Here is an 11851-nt window from a genome sequence, read left to right on the forward strand (position 1 = left end):
CTTAAGAAAGGAGTTTGTTGAATTGTTTTGTAACTAAAGTGCATAAACATAAAAGAGATTTTAAATATAATCGAGAGAGAGAGAGAGAGGGAGAAAGTAGGGTATTGACTTCACCGCTATCCGCACATCAATGGTTAATCATATTTAATCAAGAAATTCATTCTATGGATGTTATAAAGAAACAAGAAAATACCTTATTAAAGAATCAATATAATCCATCTTCGGTTGGCACGGACCGTCCACCTAACCACTAAGATGCAGTACGACCCGTCTTCCCTAAGTATGGATTATCTAATTCTTTAATAGGATACATACAATCAATGGAATAGCATAATCCATCTTCAGTTGTCATGGACCATCTACCTAAATTACACTAAACTAGGGTGTCGTACGATACGTCTTCCCTAGGTATGGCCTATCTAATACTATTGATCATATGTCAATTAAAACCGTTGTATAATCATCATCCCCATAATCACAAAAAATAATAATGATTTGAGTTCAATAAAGGTAAAAAGCTTTCTAAGACAAGATAAGAATTTCACCAACATTCATTTTGGAATTTAAGAACAATTGCATTTAAACATGAAGAACAAAATCAAATTGTAGCAATTCTCATAATTATACAACCAACATGCATAAATTGAAAATCTATAAAGTAAGATACAATCAAACCATTGTGCTTGGATAGGGTTACATCAATACCCCACGAAGGGTTTTAGCCGCTCATAACACTGCTAAGATCTAATAACTATTTGCTAAATTTTTGCTTTAGGTAGCAGTGTTCTTTCTTCAATGTTTAGAGGTCTATTTTATAGGGATTAGGAAAACCTAGAAGCCCTAGAAGACCTAGAAGCCCTAGAAGCCCTAGGAAAATCGTAGGTCAGTCTCCCAGTCCAAGTGGGAGACTGAAAACCCAATCCAAGGTGGAAAAGGACTACTACTGTGTGTTGTATGCTCGAGTGTGCTCGATCCCAAGGGAATTGCTCTCGAGAGCATGTGGGCTCGAGCTTAGGCCGTGATGAGCTCGAGCGCAGGTGCACTCGAGCCTAGCTAGTGGGCAGCTCTAGCGTAGGTGCGCTCGAGCCCTTTGCTGGTGAGCTCGATCCCAGGTTTCCATAATGCATTCAAATGGTCTTCTAAGCCCCAATTTTCACTAGAATTCTTGCATTTGTCAAATAAAACCCTGAAATATAAAAACAAAACAAAATCCAACAAATAACAACGCTAAAGAATTAACATATGCAAGTTAAGGGGCTTAAATGTGCAACATTCGGCGTTCATCAATATTATTAGCTAAAATATGTTCGTAATCATGTCACCTTGACATTTATTACTCAAAAATAATTTAATCACAATTAATTCCACTAAATGATTGTGATTGAACTCCAATAAATATTTTTTATTAAAACAATTAATCCCTTTAACTTTGACTTATGATTCCTCCTTGAAATATTCCGTAGCAGAATTAAGGCTTAGGATACTGCCACTTAATTCTCTATCTCTTTATCCTTGAGTCACTGATTTTACATTATTCTCATACAATTAAAAAACACATGTGTATATATATATATATATATATATTTTGGTATGCCAACCAAAATGCCATGGCCGAAGACTCTGAGAATATTAGCCATAAAATCTATTTCAAGAGGAAATTTCTTATCTCTTTGTTTACCAACAAAAGATTTGGATTCCCTCTTGAAGTTGGTGTTCCTACAATGTTAGATGTGATTACCAACCGTACTCAGTTCTGGTCATCAATGATAGGTCTCACCCTAAAATATATTTAAGTAATCCTCACTTCACATTTGAGTTCATGAACTTCTTAGGATTTAGAATCAAAGTCTAAATAGTCTTTAAGGAATTTATTGTTTTTCCTTAACATACAATATCTTTATGAAAAGACATCTCTTTGGTTTGTTCAATGCCTTAGGTTCTTAGCACACTACCCATCAATCCCAAAGTCACTGCTTCGCTTGATCAACGTAGATCACCAAGATTAGATGTGTAGCAGTCTTACTTAAAATGAAATGCCCAGTTCCATTTACTGACTACGAACTTTATACTTTAAGGATACAAGGATTATGGACTATGACCTTGTGTGATAACTATGTTACTCACACCCATAGCAGTATTCAATGTAATCCTAGGACCTTTCACATGCATAATAAATATGATGAACATGGTAATAAGCATGTAAAAGACATTTCATATGCTATATGCTCAAATCATTTTAATAAGTGAATATAACACACACACACACACACACACACACATATATATATATATATATTCATTACAAACATTTGAATGTCAATACAAATATAAAATCATTTGGGTTAGGGGCATAATCCTAACAGGAAGTACTTCTTTAAGAACTCTTGTTGCATCTGAGCCCAAGAAGTGATGGAGTTGGGTTCTAGGGAATTAAACCAATGCACGGCTCTGTGTTTGAGAACAAAGGGGAAAAGACGCATCCTTAAATCGTCCTTGGTGAAACCATGTAGCTTAATGTTAGAACATATTTCCAAGAATTCATAGAGGAGCTTGTGAGGATTCTCATTATTAAGTCCAAGAAAAGATGGCAGACTTTGAATAGTGAATAGTGATAGGAAGAATCCTTGTTAGATAGGGCTATATTGAGGGTGTCGAACCTCCAGGACTGCATGAGTGTTGTTATCAAGCTTTTGAAAATTAAATATAACTCAATTTGAAAGATAATTGATTTGTTTTGTTTTGTAAAGTAAATGCATAAAAGTAAAGATAATAATGATGAGAAATAGAATAGGGGGTTAATTTCACTACTAACTGCATAACAATGGTCAATCATAAATTAATAAGGAAAATTCATATTATGCATGATATAAGGTTCATCTCACTCGAGTAGTAAAGAAATTGTCATCATTAAGAAATAAGTATAATACATCTTCAGTTGGCACGGACCGTCCACCTAACCATGAAGATACAATACGATCCGTCTTCCCAAGGTATGGATTATCTAATTCTTTAATAGGCTACACATAATCAATGAATAAGCATAACTCATCTTTGGTTTGCACGAACTGTCTATCTAAATTACACTAAACTAGGGTATAGTACAATTTGTCTTCTCTAGGCATGGCCTATCTAATCCTATTGATCATGTGTCAGTTAAAACCATTATATAACAATCATTCATATAATCACAAAAAATATGAAGGATTGAGTTCAATCAACATAAAAGATTTTCTAAGATGAGAAGAAATTCATAATGATTGAATATAAACATTAAGATCAATTCTCATGGTTATGCACCCATCATGCATATAGAAAAACCTTATTGATCATGTGTCAGTTAAAACCATTGTATAACAATCATTCATATAATCACAGAAAATATGAAGGATTGAGTTCAATCAACATAAAAGATTTTCTAAGACAAGAGAAGAAATTCATAATGATTGAATATAAACATTAAGATCAATTTTCACAGTTATACTACCATCATGCATATAGAAAAACCCAAATTAAAATGTAATTAAATCATTGTTACGTGGAAATGGCTATATCAATGCCCTATTACGAATTAGTTACTCATCTTGGTTCTAGGATGGCCTCCTGCCATATTCATCTTCTCTTCAACTCTTCAAGCCTCCAATAAGATATTTTATGTCTAAGACTAAGCACACCTTCTCTTGAAGCTTAAAGGTCTATTTATAGGGACCAAACAAGCCCTAAAAGCCCTATGAAACCCATAAAATCTGTGGGTCAGTCTCCCAGTTGGAATAGGAGACTGAAAACCTTCTCCAAGGTGAAATTGGGCTTCTTCCGTGACTTGGGAGTCTGAGTGCACTCGAGCCCATGTAGGGGTGCACTCGAGCGCTCCTTCGTTCAAACTGCTTGCAAATAGCCAGCAAACAGAGGCTCTTTTGACCTAGTAAGCATCGAAATTAGCAAACTCTCTTGAAACATGACTTTGTATATCTTTACATTAGCTTTCCAATGCTGTAAAGTTTGATCCAATCCGAGTTTTGAAACTCTAGATATGGCCTTTTTAGTAAGACTCGTCAGGTGCGAATCATCGCTCGATCTAAATTTGTTGCCAATGCTCCCCGAAGTGTCTTAAGCCCCATAATTAATGGAATAAATTTCATTTTACCTTTCGAACCTAAAAAAACTAAAACTAAAACAAAACCAAGCAAATAACAATGCTAAGGAATTAACATGTGTGAGTTAAGGGGCTTGAATGTGCAACATTTTATGCTTATTGATGAGTGCCAAATATGGTATATTTGGGTCCCTTTATTTACATTAGTTAATCATTTACCTGTGTCATTATTGAATGTTTTGTGTTAGTTTTGTGTTTTTAGTGTTTTGTAGGCTGTTAAAGAAAAACTGCAGCTTTAAAGGGAAAAATGCAAAGTTTGGAAGAAATCACACTTTGAGAAGACCTAGATGATGTAGTTAAGTTTAACCCAATCAAGGAGAGGATTAAGTGAAAATTTCTCTAATCGGAGTTAAAATCGGATTGGATTCAAAATCAAATTTTGTACTTGTCTCAGTATTTTGACCATAACTTTTTGTTCAAATATTGGATTGTGATTATTCTAGCGGCATTAGAAAGCTAACTCAAAATACTACAATTCGTTGTAAAATAGGATTTTCCTAATTTGGACAGTTACTATACCAAAATCGTCCCGCAATAAAAGGATATAAATCTGGACAAATCCTATTCCAGACTTCTATTTGGACTAGGAGACAGACCTTTGAATTATCTAGGTTTACTAGGGTTTCTAGGACTTCCCTAAGCCTATAAATAGACCTCTTTGCATTCAAGAAAAGATATGCAATCCCAGAGAGCAAAATTCTACAGTTTTTCTCTTTAGTTTAGTTTAGGTTTAGATTTAGGTTTTATTTTTATGTAGAGCTAAATTCCGAACTAAGGTTGGGGATGAAACCTCACCAATGAAGAATAACGTTACTTTTCTGTAAGTTTTTATTATTCCAATTTTATTGAGCTTAATTTCAATTTTTTTTACTTCTTTTCAACATGTGGAATAATCCTTGGATATTTTATTGTAATTCAAGGATACACTTGATGATTTAAGATAACTTTACATAATTGATTGCTTGGTTTTATTTGCATAAAAATTGGATATCCCTTCTGATTTGTTCTTCGGATATATTTGGTGTTTCAATTAAATTTGGATTCCTTTTGTGATTTGTGCAATGAATGGATACATGTGACGGTTTTGATTAATTTTTTTAAGCATAGTAAAGCATACATAAGATTTAATTTGTGAGAACTTCGGATTAATATTGATAAACATGGAAGTATGTGGTTATGAGTCGGTGAATGTGAATTCCCAAACCTTAGTATATTTATCCCTAGATTTAGTTTATTTCATTTAGTTTATGTTTTCTTTTCAATTTCAAAAACCTCAAAATCAAACTCCTTTTGGAACTAGGTTAGGGTAAAATTAGTTTAGATATAAATTTGCTTTTCAAAAACACAATTCCTTGTGGGTTTGACCTCACACTTGCAATCCATTAAATTACAAACAATTCGTGCACTTGCGAGTTGAATAAATTTGCACAACACTTATCAATGGGCTTAATTTCATAATAAGTTGCCATAATGTACTGAAGGAATGAGGGAGAAGTGTAAGTGGTAGGGAGATAGTGATCTCTCAGTGCAACAGGTTGTTCTTCCCCAGCCATGGTTTTAGTGTTACGCTCTCCTAGCAAATTAGAGTTTCTTTCGGTCTAAGTTGTCTAAGAGTGCGTTCAATGTCGCAGTCGCAAGAAATTAATGGAAATAATAAAGAACGACAACCTAACATACACTAAACTAAAAATAAACAAAAGGAAATAAAAACAACAAAAATAAAAGCTCACAAACAGCCCAAGGAGTGCAACTTTGGAGACAAACTGTAGTTGTTGTGTTGTCTTGACAAGTGCGCTCAAACTCAGTGAAGGTGTGCTCGAGCATACCATGGAAGGTTGGGTGTGCTTGAGTGTACTGTGCAGAGTCTATTTGACAGTCCCGGACCTGAAATAGAAAAAAAAAAAAAAACAAAAAAAAAACAACAACAACAACAACAACAAAGCAAAAACAAACAACAAAACAGAATTAGAATAATAAAAATAAAATAAAATAATAAAAAAGAGAAGATTCAAATTAAATTCAACCCCTAAAACTTAACAATGCAACTGTTTAGCAATCCCCGGCAATGGCACCAAAAATTGATGTGGTCTTTTCGTTGTGTCAAAAATTATTAATAATAAAATTATCACTCGTAATAGAATGAATCCTCGTAAGATAGGACTAAATTGAGGGTGTCGAACCTCAAGGACTGCACTAGTGTTGTTATCAAGTTTATCAAGATTAAATCTAACTCAATTTAAAGAAGATTGATTTGTTTTTTATTGTACAACTAAGTGCATAAAAGTAAAGGCAAAAGTAGATTGTAATGAAAGAAAGAATTGGAGGTTGACTTCACCACTAATCGCATAACAATGGTCAATAATAAATTAATAAAGGAAATTTCCTCTATGCATGATATGACTCATGTCACTCGGGTTGTCAAGGAAATATCATGCCGAAGAAATAAGTATAATCCATCTTCGGTTGGCACGGACCGTCAACATAGCCTCTAGATGTGGTATGGTCCATCTTCCCTAAGTATGGACTATCAAATTTTTTACTCATGAGTCAGTTAAAACTATTGGATAACCATAATTCTCACAATCATAGAAAATAAGAATGATTGAGTTTAATCAAGATAAAAAGCTTTCTGAGAAAAGATAAGAATTCATCAAGATTGAATATAAACATTAGGAGAAAAATATAAAATGGCCCCCCAAACTACCAGCCATTTGCAATTTTAGTGCCCCCAATGTTCAAAATGTAATAAAGTAGCCTCCCAAACTATGATCCAGTTGCAATTTGGTCACTCCGTTAGTCAGCACTGTCAAAATGGATGGAAAATGCAAAACGACATCATTTTGTTGAGGTTAAGTTACTAAAATGCCCTTTAGGAAAAAAAAATCAATTTAAAAAAAAGGCCACAAAACGTTGTCGTGTTGCTTGAAAAAAAAAAAAAAATCCCTTGCACCTACCTAAACGGCGCCGTTTTGGTAAGGTAAGGGATTAAAACGAAAGAAGAGAACCCCGTCCAGCAGCTTCCTCACTTCGTCTTCTTCGTCAGTTCAACCTTCCAAGAACAGCAACAACAAAGAATTTCAATATTTCCATTGCCTCATCTTCAAACCAAACCATCTGCTAGGACCTGATCTCCAATAGCAAGATGAACAATATCACCAGGAAGTAGCTCATATATTGATAATTTTTGTCTAAACCCATTTCTGGTAACCTGGACTATAATTTTCTTCTTCTCCCTATCCAAATCCCTAAACTGCAGAAATGGTTTATAATCACTTATGGCAGTGACAAGTACAACAAGCAAAATGCTAGCAACAATTCCAAGGCCATCATGGAGAAGAAGACCCACTGCATGTTTCCGCTACTCTAGGGTATTAAAACTAACGAAAACGGCGACGTTTTGGTTCCTGTCATCCATTTTTTTTCCAATCAATACGACATCATTTGGGGGGCTTCTTACATTTGATTTTTTTATCCCAAAAGGGCATTTTACTAACTCAACCTTGCCAAAATGATGTTGTATTGAATTTTCCATCCTATTTGACGGTAATGACTAATGGAGTGGCCAAATTGCAATTGGTTGGTAGTTTGAGGGGGGGGGGGGGCTACTTTATTATATTTTGAACATTGGGGAGCTAAATTGAAAATAGCTGGTAATTTGGGGGGCTAAATTATATTTTTTCCCAACATTAAAGAGCAATTCTCAAAGTTAAACAACCATCATACATATAGAAAAATCTTAAATTAAGATACAATCAAACTATTCTTACTTGGAAAGGGCTACATCAATACCCTTTTATGGAATTAGTTGCTCATGGCAGTGCTAGGATGGCTTTCTGCCATGTTTATCTTCTCTTCAACTCTACAAGTCTCAAAAAAGATATTTATGTGAAATCTCTCTAGAGCTAAGCATAACCCTCTCTTCAGAGATTTTTAACACATTTCTAGGGTTTAAAATAAACCCAAGGAGCCCTTGGAGTCCCAGAAATGTATTTCTATCCCCTAGTCGAATTAAGAGATCTGAACTTGTTTCCATATCAATTATGCATTTCTGTCCAGCAAGCCAGTGCGAGTGCGCTTGATCCCAGTTGGTGCGCTCGAGCCCCAGATTGTGCCGTTCGAGCCCATGTGCGCTCGAGCCTTGTGAGGGAGGTGCTCAAGCCTAAGGAAGAAGGCGCTTGAGCGTAGGTGCGCTCAAGCCTAAGGATGCTAAGCTCGTTCCCAGAAACTTCAATAGCTCCGTAAAGTGTGTTTTAAGCTCAAAATCAATGAAATTTCTTGCATATTTATTTAAAACTTGAAAACACTAAAACAACACAAAATCAAATAGATAACGATGCAAAGGAATTAACATCGACAAGTTAAGGGGTTTGAATGCGCAACATTCTGCGCTTATCACCCATGTTTTAAATAAATAAAACACTTAGCCTAATAAATAAGAAAACTTAACTTTGGTTAAATTACATCAGCTTGGTGAGGGACCTAAAGGTTAAAATATTATTAGCTTAAATATGTTCGTAACCATGTCTCCCTCACATTTATTAGGCAACGACATTTTAATATTAATTAACTAAATAATTGTGACTACACTCCAATAAATATTTATTAAACAATTAATTCATTTGGCTTACTTAATGTTGACTTATCATTCCTCCATGAAATATTTTGTAGCAAAATTAAGGCTAATGTTATTGTCACTTACTTCTCTACTTCTTTATCCTTGAGTCACTGATTTTATGTTATTCTCATACATGTAGAAAACACATGTATATATTTTGGTGTGCCAACCAAAATGCCTAGGCTAGAAACTCTGAGAATAATAACCATAAAATCTATCTCAAGGGGAAATTGCTTGTCTCTTTGTTATTCGACAATGGACTTGGATTCCATATTGGAAAAAAGCTTTCCCACAATATTACATGTTGTTACACAACGTATCGAGGTTATTTCGACCAATGATAGGTCTCACTCTTTAATACATCAAACTAACCTATATACAACATTTGAGTCCACAATCCCCTTAGGATTTAGAATCAAAGTCGTAAGTAATCTTTTAAGGAGATATTGTCTTTCCTTATAGACAATATCTTTGTGGATAGATAACTCCTTGCTTGGTTCAGTGCCTTAGGGTCTCAGTACCTACACATCAATGCGTAGTCACCACTTTGCTTGATCAAGGTAGATTACCAAGATTCGATGTGTAATAGTCTTTCTCAAAATAGAATGCCCCAGTTCCATTTATCGACTGCGAACTTTATATGTTTAAGGATTAAAAGGATTATGGACTAAGACCTTGTGTGATTAACCAAGTTACTCACACCCATAGCCATATTCAATATTATCCTAGGACCTTTCACATGCATAACAAATATGATGAACTTTGGTAATAAGCATGTAAAAGACATTTTATATGCCATATGCTCAAATCATTTAATTCGTGAATATAAGAGAGATTCATTACAATGAATGTCAACACATATATAAATTCATTGGGATTCAGAGCACAATTCCCAATAAAAACAATAATTGGATCCAAGGCTCATATAACAAACACACACATTTTGACCATAGAGTTAACATGTATAGTAAGTCTATGGCTGTTATCTCGCATGTATCAGTGTCCCATGTCATATGATGTAATTAGTTTTATCCGTCCTTTACATGCATCTCCTATAAATCTCAACATGTTCATTTTCTTGCTTAAGCAACACGTTTTCACAAAATAGAGTTTATAGTAGATCAAAATGTATTTCATGAGATTTGTAAAGATGCATGTTTTTGTACACATAAAATAGTCATGCAATGCGGCAAAAGTAACAACAAGTATTCATCTGAGTTTGTACTCACTTGTGTCGTAAGTTTCCTTCATAAAATCCTATTGAGGCTCCACAACCTCAAAATCTGAGAAGATACCTATCATTAGTTCTAAACTCAAGCTAAAATAAGCCTTAGACCTAAAAATGTCCAAAACAGATTTTCTGCCTGACCATCAAATGTTTGGTCAAAGAGGCGCGAACATTCGGCCACGACATCAAACGTTCAGATAGAGAGGTGTGAACATTTAGTGTTAGGTAAAAAACCCATTTCAAACCGAAAAGCTACTAAACCACCTCTAAGCAAGTCCTAAGGCCTTATCATTATTTTTAACAAAATCCTAACCCAAAATAATATCTTCATGTAGAAGAAACTACATCTAATATCATCAAAATGTTAACCCAAGCTTAAACCAAGATTAAGGCCAATAACATAACTAGAAGCTCAAAGCTACCAACTAAGCTAACTATGAAAGCACTTAAACAACATAACAACTAAGTAAAGCACATTGTAAGCTTAGAAGATTACCTCCTTGAAGCAAAGTCTCCAAGAAATCTCTTATTCTCCTTCAAGAAGTCTCACACACACTCAGGTAGAGGTTGTACAGGGCAACAAGGGTGGAATGAGGCTTAAGGGTTGAGTGGGGAATGATATTTATATGGATGGAAAAGCTGTGGGCGCTAATGTGACAGTTCAGTAGGTCACCGAAGGTTTGGCACTTATGGTCGAGTGTTCGGTGTACTATTACACATTGGTTCAAATGTTTGGTCATTACCTAGTGGTTCAAAACTTGGTAAACGAATGTTCGGTGGTCTCTCGTCGAACATTCGGTGTACTTTTGAACATATGCCTGAGCACCTTGTCTGTACTTTCCCAGCATACTATCAGCGAAAGTTCGGTGTACTTTCTGTGGAACATTCGGTGGTGGTCTTTCTATCGAATGTTCAGTACTTCCCAGCCAATGTTCACAGTTGACTTTTTCAGCAATTTAACCGTTTACGCAGTGTTTAGTAAAACAACCGCAACTTTTGCTATGGGTCTCAAAATTGCATGTGTGACCCCATTCCAGAAAGCTCTTTCCTAGAAGAACGTCATGGTATCTATTCCAATATTTTTTATTGTCTTCTTGGAATTTGAAAATCTAATATTTCCCTCTCAAGATGGTGTTTCCAATGCTTTCTTGTCCTTTAGGAATTATTCCTTAACCTTCACACCATAATTGATCACATACTCATTATCCTAATCATTACATTTGGTTTCCATGTATAAGTTGATTCTTCAATACTGCAGGTATCGAACATTCAGTACCTCTGTTAAACGTTCAATGCAACAGTAAAATCTTAAAAAGTCCAAGGTCTTACACTTTACCAAATCAAAACCAACCCCAACATCATAATTAGAGTGTACTTAACCCTAAGTTATTTTTGGGGTATTACACGTAACCAAGCAACTATGGTTACGATGGAATGCTGTGGTCTGTGGGAATCCTATTAGCTCGTCTTCTACATTGGTAAGTCATGTGTCTGAATCATTGACGACGTATCGAAATGCTAATTCTCAGCAATACATAGTGGCAGTAGCGGACAATTCTAGGGATCTTTGCTAACGAGCCCCTGTGGATGGATTTGTCAAAGTCAATTGGAATGCGGCCGTAGATAGATAGATAGCATGAAAAGGTGTGTGGCAACGTTGTTAGCATCAAAAGATCACATCATTGAACCCGATATTACTAAAGCCATGGTGGCGTTAAGGGCTGTAAACTTTAGTTGAGAATTGAGAATCTATAAGGTGGTATTGAAAAGTGACGCTCTCTAAGTGGTGCAATTCTCAAACAAGATGGAAGACAATGGAGCTATTATGGACAAATTGAGGAAGCTAGAGGGGTATTGA

The sequence above is a fragment of the Corylus avellana genome, chromosome 8 (genome assembly GCF_965113065.1).
Source record: "Corylus avellana chromosome 8, dhCorAvel1.hap1.2, whole genome shotgun sequence".
Taxonomy (NCBI): domain Eukaryota; kingdom Viridiplantae; phylum Streptophyta; class Magnoliopsida; order Fagales; family Betulaceae; genus Corylus; species Corylus avellana.